The sequence below is a fragment of the Helianthus annuus genome, chromosome 15 (genome assembly GCF_002127325.2).
Source record: "Helianthus annuus cultivar XRQ/B chromosome 15, HanXRQr2.0-SUNRISE, whole genome shotgun sequence".
Lineage (NCBI taxonomy): Eukaryota > Viridiplantae > Streptophyta > Magnoliopsida > Asterales > Asteraceae > Helianthus > Helianthus annuus.
The window spans coordinates 80,461,507-80,480,128 of NC_035447.2; the positions used below are offsets into that span (position 1 = coordinate 80,461,507).

An 18,622-nucleotide genomic window follows, 5' to 3' on the forward strand; every position below is an offset into this window, starting at 1 on the left:
CTAAAAGCCGCCTCTCTCAGAGGAACATTCACAACTGTGAAGACCCGTCAGTTTTCTTGAGTCCATCAGCGATCGCCCAGGTGATAATGTTTCTGTTTCGGGTTGTAAGTAGACCAGTGACAAAATCCATGGCAATATGTTCTCATTTCCGTATAGGTGTGTCTGGTTTCTGATACTCCACCTTGACTTTCCACAAGTCAAACATCATCCACATACATTGCCAGGTGGGCCTTCATCCCGATCACTCGAACAAGATTTATAAGTCCTAGTGTCTCTCATCAAAACCCAGACGACTATAATTTCAAGGCCGGTGTGCTTGCTCACAAAAATTCCCTACAGTTGCCGTATAATGAGGCCCACATTCATTCCATGAGGTAGCGAATATCGTCTAACCTGCCAACGGTCGCTTCTCCATGCCCCGCATGAGTTCAACTTGGAAATCCTCTACCTTCAGTTCTCCAGTTCGAACAGAGCGAGTCTAATTAGGTAAGTTAGAGTCGATAGTGAGCTGCAAATCCTGCGCACATTCACGTTTCACAGTCGTAATCATCAAAAAGTTCCATCCAGCGATGCCATTAACTGATTTAGCTCTTTCGAAACCAGGGTACACGGGAGGCCCTTGTGATCGGTCTAAGTAGTGCATTCGGTACCGTCTAAGTGATGCCTCTAACTTAAATCCAAAGACCACGGTTTCCACCGCAGGTGGTATGTCGTGCAGTTCCTCTTTGTACTCCATTACATGAGTCATCAATCTCTCGTGTTACATCGGCGTATAACTGGGACTCTGATTTGAACCATAATGATATACCACTGAATCACCCGCACCCTCGGGTAAAGACGATGCTCAATGCATTGCAGAGAAAGCTGAAAAGACGTCCTCCTGTTCTGTCTTTCACAAACACAGCACCCGGCTGTGCTAAAGAGATTTAAGATACGTGACCTTCAAAAATCCTGTGATTAATCTGCGATAATATCAAGCGGGACCAAGAAACTGTTGTGTCCTCGAAGGACTCTTTGGTGTCGATCAGTTTCCAACCAAAACAGGTCTTAGCGAGATCCACGTGCATTCGCACTTCGTTGATTATATGACCCAAAAAGGGTACCTCTCGAATCCAGAAGTTACATTTATCAAGACTTCACACGGAATGGCTCCTCCCTCAGGAGCTCTAACATAAGATGCAGATGCCGCCTATGATGTTCCTTTCTCCTGGAAATGATTCAACACGTCATCAATAAGCATAGTCAAGTCATGTGATCCATACAGCTGCCGGTGGGATGATTAGCCCTAAGGTTTTGGAATACAATGTCGAAATGGCCACGCTGCGTTTGATATGCCGTTGTAGGAACATTATCCCCTTAGACTTCCTTCTGACAATAGCTCGCTCGTAAATCAATCCTCGAATGAAAGCTCGTTCCTTGCAACTAGTCGACAGGTTGTCAATACATGGTCGAGGCAAACGGTTCTCAACTGTCGCCTTGATGAGTTCTTAATAATCAATACACACACAAAAAGGCTTATCTTCACGGATATAATTGGGGCTTCCCAAAGTGAAAACTAGGTCCGACAAAACTCCTGTCCAACAGTTCTTGTAGTAGCTTATACAGTTCTTGCAATCCTCCGGGTGCAAGACGGTAAGAGTACGAGTATTCGGAGCTGCCTCTAGCGTGAGATCAACTGAGATTCCGACTAACAGTTGTGGTAGTAAACCTGAAAGTTCCTCGAATAGCACACTGAGATGAGTCGCAAACAATTGGTGGATCCTCGATCCTATTTTCCTTTGCCTTATCATCAGAAACGGTTGCTAACATAGCGGGGTCATCCCTCCGTAGACACTTCTGGGCCCTTATAGCTGGAATGGTGCTAACCTTTGCACCAATCTGACGCTTTAGAACAAATAACAATTCTCCACACAAAATTTTCTCCTCACTGGGTACATCCGCGCGAGTTCTGGATAACCAATCCACACTAACTACTGCATTGTAGCCATCAAGGGTAGTAGAAGGAAGGTCGGTGCCGAATACCTGCCCCACAAGGTCGAGTTTGCATCCCAACTAACATATGAGTTTTCATTTGACTTACCTTCAGCCGATTCCACATTAGGTTCGGTTTCACGAAGCGTCAGGGCAAGCAGATCAGTGACGAAGCGAATAACTACTCATCCAAGCTATAGTGTTGCTATTTGCCTGGCATCGCCTATGCCAATCCTAAATGTCCTGCCATGAGCATCATTTCCAGTGTTGTTCTTGTTATGAGAATTTCTAGTTCTGCCGTCGTTCCCTTGGTTGTTGTCATCTTGACTGAACCACGGTCAATCCTTTTTGAAGTCACCTTTGTTTCCATGCTGTAGGCTACGATTACAAGTACCTTGAGGTTGTCGCGACTTTTGCCCCCAATGTTGTTGCCTGTAATGGTGTCCGGCGTCCTTTCACCAACAGGGTCCATCATTTCACATTCCATGCCACGTCCTAAGGCACTACTCATGGTGCGGACGGTTATACATTCCGTTCTACAGTCAATCGTCATCGATTATGTCCCGATTGATTCATAAGGGTCAACTCCATAAGTCGCTTACTAGGGTTAAGGATTCGATTGAAGCCAATTCACTGGTGTTCATCACCGATAATCAGAGTTGTTCAAATACTGAGGTCGGTGAAGTACTACGCTCATCCTCTTGTCCATCGATCTAGCAAGTTGATTGAGTAATACACGGTATGTTACTAGAGTGTTGCAGAAGTGATCGCACTTCGGGATCTAAGGCATCAACACATTGAGTTCCAGCAAACGAAGGAAGGTGAGAAAGGTATAGACCAATCCTTGTCGTTGCAACATCCAACTCAGGGATGTTCGTACAAGAACCTAACATTCTACACAGTTCGCTAGGCGTTCAGATGGGTGTTCAGATAATACCCGATAGCATCGAGATTCGAAGAGGAGTGAAAAGACCACGTTCAAGTAGGAGACAATCACTGTCACGACTCCTATAGACTGTTGTGCTTCACATCAATCAAATAATGAAACGGAACCCATTTTTCACTTGTTAAGCCTCACTGGGACTCGCATGCACCCCACATTATTATTATGTGTGCACCCACAATAATATTGTGATTTGCATGCTCATCTCAGTTCCTCCTAACACATGTCAAATGGTTCCTCAACCTCAGATGTCAAACAAAGAAGATCCCAAATCATGGGTCACAAATCTCTAGGGTAACACCACACTATCGGTCACTTGACACATGCAAGTAATTCATGAATTCATATTGTTGTACTAAACGTGCAATCTCATGCAATATCATATGTAAGTGTTCACTAGTTATGCAGTACAATGAGTATACGAGAGACGAACCTTGCAGTCCGGAGCTGAGCGTCATGGTCGTATTCAGAACTTGTTCGGTTATAATCTGGTTTTATAAAAACGTTTTTAAAACCAAGTTCACTATAACCAGTGGCTCTGATACCAAACTATCACACCCCCAAAATACCACCCATGGAAACCCCGCTAGATGTGTGACAAACCAATAACGAGCCACTAATCATGTTGAGCTCATAACAAGTGTTCAAATGAAATTGCCAATTATTAATGAAATGTGCCAACAATAAGTTTAATGAAAATCCAACAAGTTCAGCGGAAGCAACAAATAAATAATAGTTTAACTATTTTAAAGCAAATGTGTATAATCGATAAACCCATCATGTGTATAAAATCAGTACGACCCATGACCACTCCAGCTACTCCAGACAGCAAGTTCCAAATCCAAGAAATCTAACGACCTGCAAGCATGCAACAAGTGTATCAGACAACGCTGGTGAGTTCATAGTTTATGAAAACGTTAGTTACCAAGTGTTTAGTTAATCCATTGAATTTAATGTTGATAATACCCCGAATACAAGACGGCTTCTGATTTACATTGCCCTTTCTCCAATGCTCCTATCAAAGCATTGGTCATGACTAGGTCATTAGTTCAACACCCATCCTCCCAGGTACGGGTGAGGTTTCCAAACCTAAGTAGCGCTACTAACTAATACCCTGTTACCTCTCAGGTAACCAAACAACAAGGAGGGACTTTAATGGTGATAGGATGAGTATATTATCCAACATTCCCGTTTTTACCCAAAAGACTTATCCCTCCCCGGGATACCCACTGACTGTCCCAACCACCGGGACGCATGCTCAAGAGATGAACTCACCTTTGGTTTGCTCGGTAAGACTTAGTTACTTGTCGTACAGAAATTCAACTACGTCCTATCATGATTATCATAGTCAGGTAAGGTTTCACCCAAGTCTTTCACGAGTTAAATAGATAACAAGTAGTACACATTGTCACATAACAAGTAATTAGGGTCATGCATAGGTTGCACCTAAGTTCACATATGCGTAACACATTAACAGCCCAAACACCAAACATTCAAGTATGCATACAGATAAGAGTGTGTGCGTGTGGTCTGTTATCCTTTCTAGCCCAAGTCAGTAGCACGTGGCCCAAACTTTACCTTAAGCTTTTCTAATTCACTTTGTTTTTGGATCTACAACCTTATATGCGACAATATATTACTAATAACCACAATTTATATGAAGTCAACACAATTGTTCAACATGTTATCACAATATCCATCTTAAACATCTCAAACAAGCCAAACAACATGGTCACGTAATACAACTTTAGTGCATTTACTATTGTCATCAGTCCCCATTTAGTAACATATAGTTAGTTTTGGTTCATGTACATATTATTACACGAAGTCCATGTTAAACAACCCCACCTGAGCCCAGCCCAGTTTGCTTATGCGGCTGCTCATCCATCCCCTCTATTTCCCGAAGCCATTACAGCCCAACCCGATGTGTGTATCATCGGCCCAAATAATTCCATTCCACACAATCAACCCCATTCTCAATCAGTTTAATCTAAACATCAAACTGTCATCGAATAAATCTTGAATTCACTATTTAACTTGTGTCATGCATTAGTGTTTTCTGTTCTTCCTACACATATAATTTCCATACACGACATGACACACCATCATCCTCAAGCCATTGTTACAATCTATAAAATTACGTCCTACTACTCATGCATATATAACGACTAAACCCCATCTTGCTATCAACAATCATTCATAACATTGAAATCTCATTAGTACACATCACTCTCATCAATATAAGTTCATTAATCTCCTTGTTAATCATTCAGCATATAGTAAAGAACAGGAAATCAAGGATTAGAATAAAAATAAACATGTAAAGCTAACCGAGAAATCAAGGAGGCTTCGGACCTAAGGATCGCCGATGACACAAGGGGAAGAGAAGAGATGATTAGGGTTTTCTAATAATTCCATGTGTGCTGAATTATGGGAACCACACTCATCTAATTACGTATGCGTGTGTATATATGATATTAGGATAGCCGGCCCAATACAAAGTGTGTGTGTGTGTGCCAAGGTGCGGCCCAACATGTGTATACTTTGTTAACCGGCCCAAACGTAAACATTATTCCAATCCGTTTTTTTATTTATATTTAACAAGTTTATAATAGCACAGAGCGTTCAACACCTAGAAGAGGGATGGATAATGAGAAGTTATGATCAGAAGATTAAACAACACTAACCTTGAAAGTTCGGGATGTCACATGTCAGACCAATATTACTATTCACACATCCACCGGCATATAGTTGATCACTCGTGTTTGTGGGGACTTTTCGTGTGTTAGTATAACTCAGATAATTCATATCACAACATGTATGTATGTACAAGTATGTATGTATGTAACATGCATTTCACCCCAAGTAAAACAGTAAAACAGTTTGAAAGTGGGGTAGTGAAAACTTACATAATAAGTAAGCACAACAATCATGCGGGGTATATGTGTCAGTGTTCTACTACTTCAGTCCTGGTATCAGTTAGTGTTGGGTTAATTACCAAAAACAGGATTCCGGTCGGGAATCGTTATAACTTGGGTTCGGATGGGAATATTCATCCGAGAATTGACCTATAGCATAACAGTAGAGTTGTGGGTATTATCTTAGTGTCAGATTTTAGTTTGGTTTCCGGGCACCGTTTTGCATGCCGGTCAAAGTCGCTTGTTTTAGATATTCGGAAAGTGGCATGATCATATGGAATGTACTAACGAGTTTTCCATTAGAAATTATTAACTTTATATTAAGGGAGTTCGGTCGTTTGGGGATCCAAGGTTGCCCAATTTTAAGTTTCCGTTTTCGTCGTGGGTAATCGCCCGAACTGGCGTGTAATGTACTCCAAGTACCCGTTTTGTCCCGGAACAGTCCAGAATAACTCTGGTGTTTCACTTATTTCTAGTTTAGTCTTTGGTCAGTTCGTGGTTCCGGCAGGTACGTTGATGCGTGTGAAGTGTTATATATATTAGGTGTATATTTTAAGCCCTTTTTACACTTTCTAGCCAAGTTTTAAATTTATAAACACGATATTCACTAACACTAAACACACATATGGGCAAGTGCACCCATCGTGGACGTAGTATAGTGTTAGTAAGATACCGAGGTCGTCCAAGGACACAAGAGATTTTAGTACCGGTTTATCCTCAACATCTAATCAAATCAAAATGTTAGAAAAAGGTTTTTAAACTAGAAAAATAAAACTAACTAAAATGCTGAAAATAAAAATAAAAGTAAAAACAGATAGACAAGATGAATCACTTGGATCTGACTCGTGTGTAGTGTAACCTTTGATTATTTTCGCACTTTTGCACTTGTTTAAGAGATTATCTTAGTTATTGTAGTAGGCCCCTCTTTTGAAGGCGACGTTACCCTCAACCCAGTAGTTTGAGTCAGCAAGGATACAATCCTAAAGGGTCGGATTATTGAAAGATAATTAATTAAGTTATTAATGCATAATGTGGTAGGCCCCTCTTTTGAAGGCGACGTTACCCTCGGCTAAGTAGTCTGAGTCAGCAATGATACAGTCCTAAGTAGCCGGGTTAAAGTTTTAATAGTAGTTCAACTTACGAGGGGGTCAAAGAGTTTGGACCCCCGCCATCCAATATCGTTGGGTATTGAAGGAGGTCCTACTAAATTTGACCCATGTCCTTTGTAGGATCTATACACTGAACAATGGCAAGACTCTTACCAAACCATTCCGTTAACTCCCGACCAGGTAGCCAACATACCTCCATATAGACCGTGGAGATATGAATGGTGAAAATCTTTTATTTTATATAGATAGTAAAATAATGCCAAGACACCACTGACAAACGATAAGGAAGAATCACCTTTAACATAAGAAACTAGTAATTAAAGTCACTAGTACAAAACCAATTAAAAAGTGCAAAAGATTAAAAATAAAAAAGTATTACACTAAACACTTGTCTTCACCAAGTGATGTAAGAGACTTAGGCAAACATGGCCTTTGATTGTCAAGAACTCTTACGATCAATCTTGGATCCCGAGACGACTCACACACTCTATGATGGACAATGGATGATGGTGGTGGATGACGGGGTTGTGATGGTGGTGGGTGGTGGGTGAAGTGTGAGAGAGGTGGTGTGCCAAGGGATGAGTTGCAAGAGCTCCAAGCACTCCTATTTATAGGCTGAACAGAAGCTCGGGCACGGCCCCGTGTCCGCTGGACATGGCCCCGTGTCCGCTGGACATGGCCCCGTGTCCGCTGGACATGGCCCCGTGTCCATCCTCCTCTCTTTCTTCATTAAATGCAGTTTGTCTGCATTAGTTGACCACACCCCCGTGTCCGTTGAGCACGACCCCGTGTGCAGAAGCATATCTGTACTATCAAGATTTGCCTGGATTCCGCGAATCTTATAGTTGACCACGGCCCCGTGCCCGCTGAGCACGGTCCCGTGGTGGGCGATGGAAGCTTCTACCACTTTGTCTTTTCTGCTGACACTTGGGCACTCCCCCGTGCTCACTGAGCACGGGGCGTGTTCAGTCTTCTGTCTTCTTGTTTTGCTTCGGAAGATGCTGTCGGGAGGTCGAGCATGCCACGTTTGTTCCTTTTCTTGTATTTATGTTAGATTTAGCTGCCTTTTTGCTTCTTTTGTCTATTTGAGCTCATTTAATCCTGAAAATACAAAAGGAAGACAAAAGCACACTTTTTACAACATTAGTACTAAAAAGGGGTTAGTTTTATGCCACAATTGATGTAATTTATATGTTACATTTTGTGCACATCAAATACCCCCACACTTGAATCTTTGCTTGTCCTCAAGCAAAACTCTTTATAATGTGGCTTTTTCACTCCCAAATGGAATGGGTAGAAGAGAAGGTTTTTGGGCTTGTCATAGAGTGTCGGGATTTCCAAGATTCTTTATTTAAGTTTTATTTTTATTTATTTACAATCCTATTCGTCATGATCTATTAAAAACGTTTCATAAGATAAATTACTTATTAGGGCATAATATGCCTTTTTAAAATTCTATTTATATACAAGTTCACGTACCTCACTGGGGATCACTCAACACTCGGCCGAAGGTGTATTTTTAGTGAATCACTCGAGAGCGGCATGGAACTTACTCCTACCATAAGCTTGCCAAGCAATCAATCCTCCTCCTTTTTAACTATATACCTTTGTAAATATCAAGAGGACTTTTGGGTGAAGGGTTAGGCTTGGGCTAAAGGTGGATGGTTGGGTTAGTGGTTAGTAAAAGGGTGAAAAGCGTAAAAAGCGTCGGTTTTTGAATGACTTTTTATTTTTCAAAATTTTATTTTATTTTGATGAACTATTTCTTTCAAACAAAGTTATTTTTGATGAACTTATTTGTTTATTTGGTTTCATCATCAATATATATATATATATATATATATATATATATATATATATATATATATTCAAGTCATAAGAAAAACCGAGCTTTGTTACTAAAAGAAAGGGTTAAAATAAAATGAGTTTTGGTGGGTAAAAAGGGTGTTTGTTTTTGGGTTAAGAAATGAAAAGGTTTAGGCTCAAAGGGGTTAACTAGGGGGATTTTGGGTAGGTGGTAAAAAAAATGAAAATTAATGGTGTAGAAAGAAAAAGGGTTAGTCCTAATGCCTCCATCATTTACTTACTCGGGTTTAAGTTGGAAAGGACCGGGAATGTATTGTCGTGACAAGTTCTAGAGTCGTAAGAACCAAGCTGCTATTCACACAAGAAACGAAAAATGAGCATTTAGTGTAAAGATATGTATTTGTATGCTCAATAAAGGCTCAAAACTCACTTTTGTGGGAATGGGTTTTTTATGTGATCAAGTTATATAATCAAATTTTAACTAAGCTTGTCATGTCGTTTCATAATTTTCTTATGTTGGTTCTTTTTATCACGACGCTATCGGTTGTAAATTTGTAAAAATATAACCTTGTTAGAACTTGAAATTTCCAACTTAAACCTAGACAAGTAAAAAGAAAATGAAAATTTTTGAAAAAAAAATTTGGGGTGATTAGCGGTTCCAATAGAGTTTTGTGTAAGGCTTGTTAATTAGGACTTGCAAGATTCAAAGTTTTATCATCCCCCCCATACTTAAATTACACATTATCCTCAATGTGTCCCAAAAATAAGTTTTTAGGTTGATTGAATGTGTAAAAGGGTGTTAAAAGCAAAATTTTATGATACTGGTACTCTGGACACGGCCCCGTGGTGACCGGGCACGGCCCCGTGTTCAAGTGCCAGTAACAAAAGTTTGTAAAAAGAAACAGAAACCTGGACATGGGGGCGTGTTCAGTGAACACGGCCCGTGTCCAGTTACCTGAACTGGGCGTTTTCTGCAGATTATGCAGCACGGGCCCGTGTCGGGTGGACACGGGCCGTGCCGAACTTGCTGTAATGAAGAAATTTTTGTCGGATGGCCCTGTTTTCGTGCATGGTGTGATGTTTCTCGTTTCCCTTGTTATCCTTCACCATCCCGAGTGTGTTTTATTCCTGAAAATTAAAATTAAACTAAAAATTAATCTAAGCTAAACTAAGGATAGTTCCACGAAATGCCTCCGTGGTGCGCCACGTTTATAAGGGTCCTTGGCTAGACCCAAAGTCAGGTTACATGTTATCCGAGCGGGATGTTTTGTATCCCATGATGCACCGTCAGAGAGCATCATCCAAACTCGAATCAATGACCTTCATGTAATTGACCGGGTCATCGTCCTCTACTCTCATCCCAACCCCAAACTTCACTTCCTTATCCCCAAACTTCAAAGTAAGTGTTCCGTCATTCATATCTACCACTGCTTGTGCAGTGGCTAGAAATGGCCTCCCTAGTATGAGGGGGACTTCGGTGTCCTCTTCCATATCTAGTATGACAAAGTCAGTCAGGTGGACGAAATTGTCGACTGTGACCAATAGATTTTCAGCGACACCTTGCGGGTATTTGACGGATCTATCGGCAAGTTGTATACTTATCTTGGTCGGGCTTGTTTTTCCTAGGCCGAGTCGTTTGAACATTGATGCAGGCATGAGGTTAATGCTAGCCCCAAGGTCGGCTAGTGCATTACGAACGGGGGATTCCCCGATCGAATAAGGAATCATGAAGCTTCCAGGATCAATCTTCTTTTGTGGGAGTTTGTTGAGTACAAGGGCGGAGCATTTTTCGCCTAAGTTAACTAATTGCAATGATTCAATTTTCCTTTTATGAGTGAGGAAGTCCCTCATGAATTTTGAGTATTTAGGCATTTGAGTTAGGACTTCAATAAATGGAATATTAACATGCAATTGTTTTAGTAAATTTTCGAATTTTGCGAATTGCTCATTGGTCTTTTGGCGAATTAAGTCATTAACCTACCGGGGTATGGAACCGGATGAGCCGTGGTAGGCTCTTGAATTAGAGGGGAAGCCTTCTCTTGTTGGGGCAGTGTTGTGCTTCCCTCAGTTGGCGGTGGTGGAGCTTCTTCGGAACCCACGATACGATTTCTCAATGTTATGAGATGGACTTGTTCTTTTGGGTTTGTTTCGGTATTACTTGGTAACGCGCCTTGTGGTCTCTCGGAGAAATTTTGAGCTAATTGATTTATTTGTTTTTCAATGTTTTGTATACTAGCTTGTTGATTTCTAAAATTCGATTCCAATTGTTGAAATCGATCTAAGTTTTTCTTTTCAGTATCGGAGATGAGGCGAGATATAGTATCTTCAAGCCTTTCTCGTCCACCTTGTTGTTGAGGGAAATTTTGTGACTCGTTTCTTGGTTGTTAAAAGTTTGTTCGTTGGTTTAGGTTTTGTTGGTTACTACCATTGCCGGGTTCTCTCCAACTAAGGTTAGGGTGGTTACGCCATCCTTGGTTGTAGGTACCCGTTGGAGGACACAACGGCCTAGGTCTGTTAGCAATGTAGTTTACCGACTCTGGTTGATCATCAGTTTCTTTCATACAACTCCAACTTTCATGTGGCCCACCACACCCTTCACAAGCCATAACCGAGACCGTTTTTGTCATTTCTAACTTTTTGATTTTTGAAGAAAGGGCCTCGATTTGGGCTTGTAAAGAAGTGCTTTCATCAACCTTATGGGCGCCCGGGTCAATAGATTTATTGCCTCAGGGAGTGTGCCACTGAAAATTGGTTTGAGTAATTTCCTCAATTTGATTGTATATTTCATGTGGGCGGCGATTACCTAAAAGTCCCCCGGAGCTAGAGTCAAGTGTTTGTCTTGTGTGTGGCAACAACCCATTGTAGAAAGTGGATACTTGTTGCCATACCGCAAGACCGTGACGAGGACACTTTCGCAATAGCTCCTTGAACCTTTCCCAAGTTTCATACAAGGATTCCCCATCCTCTTATGAATATGTATTAATTTCAGTCATTATATTAGCCGTTTTAGCGGGAGGGAAATACTTATATAGAAACTTTTGGGCTAGTTCGTCCCAGGTGTTTACCGAGCCAACTGGGAGGGCATTGAGCCAAGCCTTTGCTCGGTCTTTTAGTGAAAACAGAAACATCCGAAGGCGGATGGCGTCGTTTGATGCTCCATTGATCCGGAAGGTATCACATATTTCTAAGAAATTAGTAATATGTAGATGGGGATCCTCGTCCGCAAGCCCATGGAAGGTTGCGGAGTTCTGAAGCATCTGTATCAAATGTGGCCGAAGTTCGAAGTTGTTAGCTTCGACATTCGGGGCATTGATAGCGGCGTCGAGATTACCCACGGTGGGTCGTAGGTAATCCATGAGGGTACGTTGGTCTGCCATTGGAAGTGGGTCCCCCGAAACTTTCTCTTGGTTTTTAGCTTTAAGTCTTTTTCTGAGAAAGCGTTCGGGTTCTTCTAGAGGTTCTTTTATGTCTCTACTAGAACTGGAGCTCATACACTACGTAGAAAGTTCAGATGTGGTGCCTGGGTTCCAAGTCCTGCAATGAAAACAGAAAAGAATGTTGGTCAGAAAGTTCACCACGGCCCCGTGCTCAGTGAACACGGCCCGTGGTCGGAGATACAGTGATTGTTTTCCGGATCCCTGTTACTGGGAAGTTGGACACGGCCCCGTGTTGCACCGACACGGCCCCGTGCTCAGCTCTCTGTAACTCGGAAAATAAAAACTGCCAGTGACACTACTGAGCACGGCCCGTGTCCGACCAGGCACATCCCGTGCTAAGCTCTGCAGAAGCTGAAAAATTAAGAAAATCCTAAAAAATAAAAATAAAATAGAAAAAAAATGATTAGGCCGCTGATTCCTAACTTTCTTAAAATCCTTGTGTCCCCGGCAACGGCGCCAAAAACTTGATGCGTGTGAAATGTTATATATATTAGGTGTATATTTTAAGCCCTTTTTACACTTTTTAGTCAAGTTTTAAATTTATAAACACGATATTCACTAACACTAAACACACATATGGGCAAGTACACCCATCGTGGACGTAGTATAGTGTTGGTAAGATACCGAGGTCGTCCAAGGACACAAGAGCTTTTAGTACCGGTTTATCCTCAACGTTTAATCAAATCAAAATGTTAGAAAAAGGTTTTTAAACTAGAAAAATAAAACTAACTAAAATGCTGAAAATAAAAATAAAAGTAAAAACAGATAGACAAGATGAATCACTTGGATCCGACTCGTGTGTAGTGTAACCTTTGATTATTTTCGCACTTTTGCACTTGTTTAAGAGATTATCTTAGTTATTATAGTAGGCCCCTCTTTTGAAGGCGACGTTACCCTCAACCCAGTAGTTTGAGTCAGCAAGGATACAATCCTAAAGGGTCGGATTATTGAAAGATAGTTAATTAAGTTATTGATGCATAATGTGGTAGGCCCCTCTTTTGAAGGCGACGTTACCCTCGGCTAAGTAGTTTGAGTCAGCAAGGATACAGTCCTAAGTAGTCGGGTTAAAGTTTTAATAGTAGTTTAACTTATGAGGGGGTCAAAGAGTTTGGACCCCCCGCCATCCAATATCGTTGGGTATTGAAGGAGGTCCTACTAAATTTGACCCAGGTCCTTTGCAGGATCTATACACTGAACAATGGCAAGACTCTTACCAAAGCATTCCCTTAACCCCCGACCAGGTAGCTAACATACCTCCATATAGACCGTGGAGATATGAATGGTGAAAATCTTTTATTTTATATAGACGGTAAAATAATGGCAAGACACCACGGACAAATGATAAGGAAGAATCACCTTCAACATAAGAAACTAGTAATTAAAGTCATTAATACAAAACCAATTAAAAAGTGCAAAAGATTAAAAATAAAAATTATTACACTAAACGCTTGTCTTCACCAAGTGATGTAAGAGACTTAGGCAAACATGGCCTTTTGTCAAGAACTCTTACGATCAATCTTGGATCCCGAGACGACGCACACACTTATGATGGACAATGGATGATGGTGGTGGATGATGGTGTTGTGATGGTGGTGGGTGGTGGGTGAAGTGTAAGAGAGGTGGTGTGCCAAGGATGAGTTGCAAGAGCTCCAAGCACTCCTATTTATAGGCTGAACAGAAGCTGGCACGGCCCCGTGTCCGCTGGACACGGCCCCGTGTCCATCCTCCTCTCTTTCTTCATTAAATGCAGTTTGTCTGCATTAGTTGACCACGCCCCCGTGTCCGCTGAGCACGACCCCGTGTGCAGAAGCATATCTGTACTATCAAGATTTGCCTGGATTCCACGAATCTTATAGTTGACCACGGCCCCGTGCCCGCTGAGCACGGCCCCGTGGTGGGCGATGGAAGCTTCTACCACTTTGTCTTTTTTGTTGACACTTGGGCACGCCCTCGTGCTCACTAAACACGGGGCGTGTTCGGTCTTCTGTCTTCTTGTTTTGCTTAGGAAGATGTTGTCGGGAGGTCAGGCATGCCACATTTGTTCCTTTTCTTGTATTTATGTTAGATTTAGCTGGCTTTTTGCTTCTTTTGTCTATTTGAGCTCATTTAATCCTGAAAATACAAAAGGAAGACAAAAGCACACTTTTTTCCAACATTAATACTAAAAAGGGTTAGTTTTATGCCACAATTGATGTAATTTATATGTTGCATTTTGTGCACATCATTCGTTATGCGTTTACAATTGCCAGTTTTTGTATAAAATAATAAGATTTTTAATAAAAAAATTATTACTCAATGTATATATTTTATAAAATTCTGAGAATTTTTATATAAGTTGATAAAAATGTATAGAATTTATTAAATTAATTTATTAATTTTAATAAATTTGTGAAAAAACTGTATTTTAACCGAATAATTTGCGCCCATAATGATTCGACTTTCAAAAATTCCCAAAAATTCACAGAGGTATACCAATATGTCCAGGAACTTCCTGGAAAAATTTGAGATTTTTCTGAATTGGTTATACTGCGTTTCCGGCTACCGAAACTTTGCGAGAACGCGATTTCTGAAACCCAAATAAAACTCAGTTAATCATCCCCAAAGTTTTCCAGGATGTTCTACATATTAAACCCAACCTCCCTGTAATATTTGGTGATTTATTGAGCTTGTTTAGTATTTTATCTGAAATTATTCCTTTAAAACAGTTAAAAATTCACCAAAAATCACAAAAATTCAGAAAATTCTAAACTTTCAATCGAGTCTTCTTTTCATCATATATGACCAGCCTGCAAAATTTCAAGTTTATTGAATACCCATGGACCAAGTTATGCTATAAACAATTCTGTATATCCTAGATTCGATTTTTGGAAGTTATACCTAGCGGTTCGTGCATTTTCAAGCAACTCTTGTGCTTCCCGAAGTGAAATATCCTTATGTTCAGTACCTATATACCATAAACAACACAAATATGCATTTACTCATGTCAATCAAGCCTTAAATCCGTTCTTTTTCGGTTAGAGATTGTTTTGTCCGAATTTTGTCGAATAAGTCGAAATTTCGATCCATAAACATTCTTTTTCCAGCATTAAACATCACACACAACTTTTTATACATGACCCCAACCTTGAACAGCCCTCATGGCCAACTTTCAAAGTGTTTATAGTTTAGAACAAAGTATTTTTCTTATGTTATGAAAAAAAAAACACTATAAAAATCATCATAAAATTCATGTTACCTTTGATCTTTGGTTAACTCTCGTCCAGATCAGATGTATGAAATGTATGGGGGTTATGAGAAGTAATGAAATAAGTTTGCAAAAAAATAGGGAAAATTTCACAGAATAGTAATTAAGTTTTAAAAATATTTTAATTAGGTTATTGGTGTCATTTTTGTCACAAATAGATAACTTAACAGTCAAATCGAGCCATGTCTTTTTTTCCACGTGTCAAGAAAAAAATGGAGCATAAGATGCTGGGGTCGAATTATTTTAATATATGAAATTATATTTATTAAAAATAAAAACCATTTAATTACATTAAAAATTAAAAAAAAAGTTACAATCCACGTCATTACTCGACGTTAGCATCAAATAAAAGAGAAAAAAGAAACAAAAATCCACATCACCACGGTTACCTATGAAATGGATGAAAAAACCCTTAATTTTAATGAATAATGAATGTTGAGTGACCTGATTGGAACACTTTTAAAACTTGAGTGACCTAATTGGAATACTTTTGAAACTTCATTACTATTTATTTCATGCATGGCGGCAAGGTACAACACTTTAGAGCATACGTAGTGGGGTGCGAAATGCCCCCATAGTGCCGAGATGGCGCCGGCCACACCGGGACGAAGGGCGCTATGCCCAAAAAAATTCCAAGCGCTATGTTTATCACGGCGTTATTTGATGATTGTTTTGAATTTTTGACCGTTGTCAAACGGTCATATTTAAAAAAAAAAATCAATTTTTTTTTATTTTCACACTATAAATACATTCCAACTCTTCCATTTTTTTTTTACAAATCAATACATTCCAACTCTCATTCTCTATATATTTTTAAAAAAGTGTTGAAGCTAGTCTCACCTTATTCAAAAAAATGGGTTCCCCGTCGGAAGACTCTTTCACCGAAATTTACCGAAAATTTTTTTCGCCCGACGAAGACGCGGCCGAGGAAGAAGCGGTTACGAGTGCATGTACTTTTGTGATACAAGCATTTGAGCACATTCGGCCTACTCCCCCTCCACGACCCATCTTGCGACGCACCTATATCTTGCGAGATCGTGAAGCCGTCGAACGAGCGTTTGATGAAAGACTATTTTGATGCGACACCGGTTCACGGACCGAATGTTTTTAGATGACGTTTTCGGATGAGCCAAAGGTTATTTTTGCGCATTAATAATGATTTGGAAAATAGGTATGATTTCTTTAAGCAAAGAATGGACGCGCGAGGATATCTAGGCTTCACCTCAATTCAAAAGGTGACATCCGCCTTACGCGTATTATCATACGGAAACACGTACGACATCAACGATGAGTACTTGAAGATGGCGGAGAAAACAACCCGAGATTGCTTGGAACATTTTTGCTATGGTAATTTTTATTGTCTTTTATTTATTTACTTTTATATATTTATTTTTTAGTAGCTTACTAGTAAAACTTTTGTATATTAAATTATTTTTTAGGTATATGCCAGTTATATGGAAAACGTTATTTGAGACACGCCACTTGGAACGACCTTCAACAAATATATGAGGTGCATCTAGAAAAGCATGGAATACCCGGCATGATTGGTAGCTTGGATTGTCGTCAATGGCGTTGGTATAATTGTCCAACCGCATGGCGAGGTCAACATACACGGGGTGATCAAAAAGGGCCAACTTTGGTATTACAAGCTGTTGCGTCGTACGACCTTTGGGTTTGGTCGGCCTTCTTTGGTGTAGCCGGGTGTTTTAACGGTATTAATATGTTAGAGGCTTCACCATTATTAGAGGGCTACATTTCTGGAACTATACCAAAGGCCGGTTTTCATGCAAACGGGAACGACTACGAGCATGGCTACTACTTGGTCGATGGTATCTACCCGGAGTATTCGATTATTGTTAAAACATTTTCTGAAACGTTCGATGAAAAAAGAAAGTATTTTAAAAAATTACAAGAGTCTTCGAGAAAGGATATCGAGAGGTGTTTTGGGGTTCTACAGCAACGATGGCATTTTCTTAGAAATCCTTGTCGCATGTGGCATAAGGATAGAATACGAATGACCATGTATGCTTGCATCATTTTGCATAATATGATCATTGAGGATGATGGAAGAGCGATATGCCAAAACTATATTCCAGAAGATTTAGTCGAAGGAACCCAAGCAACAATGGAAGAGAGACTCGCAAATGCTCAGCTATTGCGATCTAGAGAAATACATAACACGTTGAAGGCGGATTTGGTTGAGCATGCTTGGGCGATTCGCCCAATTCGATTCAACAGTGATCACGACGAAGATTCCGAGGAAGAAGAGGTTGAGGAATTCGAAGACGGGAACTTTGAAGACGTAGGTTTGGATGCTGGAGAAAACGAAGAGGAAGAAGGAGAGAACGAAAATGAAACCGAAGAATAAAATTATTTTTTAGATGTAATTTTTTTTGCTTTAACTTTTTTTTATTTTAATGTATTGTTTTTTATTTAATGGAATGTTTTTAATTTTATAAAACTTAGAAATTAATTAAAAAAATTAAAATTAAATTAATTGAGTAATGATGACAAAGGGGCTTTATGACTACGACCTCAAATTGCATAACGCCCCATAAAGCCCCTTGCTGACGTGGCATGCCACATGTCGCATAACGCCCCCAAAAGTGCTTTATGACTACACATGGCCTTAGAAATTTCTAGGAGCTCCATTGACTTGCTCAACATTGAAAATTGTATTTTTAGATAAGTATTAGCTGCCATATAATGTTTAGGATAAACATCGGGTGTTAAACGCACCCACGGTTCGTTAAACAGACTCTTTTTCGCCCGTTTTTTTGCGCGGTTTTTAACGGTTTTGAAAACTGAACCCACCGACAACGAAACCGGTACACTTTGATATTTTGACTTAGAACCACTTGTATTTATGTTAAATAAGTGTTTTTAGGCTTGACTGACTATTCGTTGCATGTTTGGTCGTTTCCGGTTGCGTTAAAATCAAAGGCGTTCCGCTAACCGGAAGCTGCTTTGTTTAACGTGCCAACTACCTGATAAGCCCTCAAATCTTACGTTATGGTCTAATTATCATGTTCAAGTATTTCCGTGCCCTTAGAATCGTCTACGACACTATCGTTTGTATCCAATTCGGTATTACTCGGTTTGTGCACTTTTAAACGACAAGCTTCCGTTTAATCTGTTTTTAACATACTAAGGCATCTTGATCACACTGTTTGTCATTATTGATCATGTACTAC

The 18,622-nt window shown here is 40.1% G+C and overlaps 1 non-coding gene across 1 annotated transcript; it reads left to right on the plus strand.

The window, feature by feature from the left end:
• Nucleotides 1-11,639: 11,639 nt before the first annotated feature.
• On the plus strand, nucleotides 11,640-11,746 carry LOC118487876. Its single transcript, XR_004882818.1, has one exon. It is a non-coding gene; the product is annotated as a small nucleolar RNA R71 (small nucleolar RNA).
• The last annotated feature ends 6,876 nt before the right edge of the window (nucleotides 11,747-18,622 follow it).